Source organism: Lolium rigidum, chromosome 6, assembly GCF_022539505.1.
Source record: "Lolium rigidum isolate FL_2022 chromosome 6, APGP_CSIRO_Lrig_0.1, whole genome shotgun sequence".
In the NCBI taxonomy this organism is placed as follows: domain Eukaryota; kingdom Viridiplantae; phylum Streptophyta; class Magnoliopsida; order Poales; family Poaceae; genus Lolium; species Lolium rigidum.
In genome coordinates, this window is record NC_061513.1 from 114,337,652 (window position 1) to 114,338,253 (window position 602).

Consider the following 602-nt stretch of genomic DNA (forward strand, 5'->3'; position numbering starts at 1 on the left):
GAAGACCGTGATTGTTTATAGGGACGAATCTTGACGCGAGAATGGACGGCTATGCACATCGACTGAGACATAAGCTAATCTCAGTTGCCTGATCATTAGCAAATCCGTTGTTTATACGGAGTACTAGTTTGGTCGCCTTTGTTCGCCCTGATTTCTGTTACTGAATATAATGATAATTACCCCTTGTAACCTTGTTTAATAAAAGAAGATTTCACTGATCTGGGTTTATGTGCCAACTATGGACGCACCGGTTTCTTTCTCTCAAAACTATGGACGCACCTGTGGCACTACAGCTTGCACTCGTGGCTTTGATATGAACATTTCTCATGGGTTTTGGGCACTGGGAGATTTCTGTATTTCTTTCATATGTCGCTTGGATATGAATACTGAACTTCAACAGTTCCGCACAATAGTCTCTAAGCTTTCAAGCACATCCCAACTGTACTTCTCCCTCCAATTTAAATTAACTGCCTCAACTTTAACTAGATACAGATGTATCTAGACGTGTTTGTTGACTAGATACACACATCATCTAGGTAAAATTAAGTTAATTAATATGAATTGGAGAAATTATGTTTTTTTTTCAACCACACACATCATCT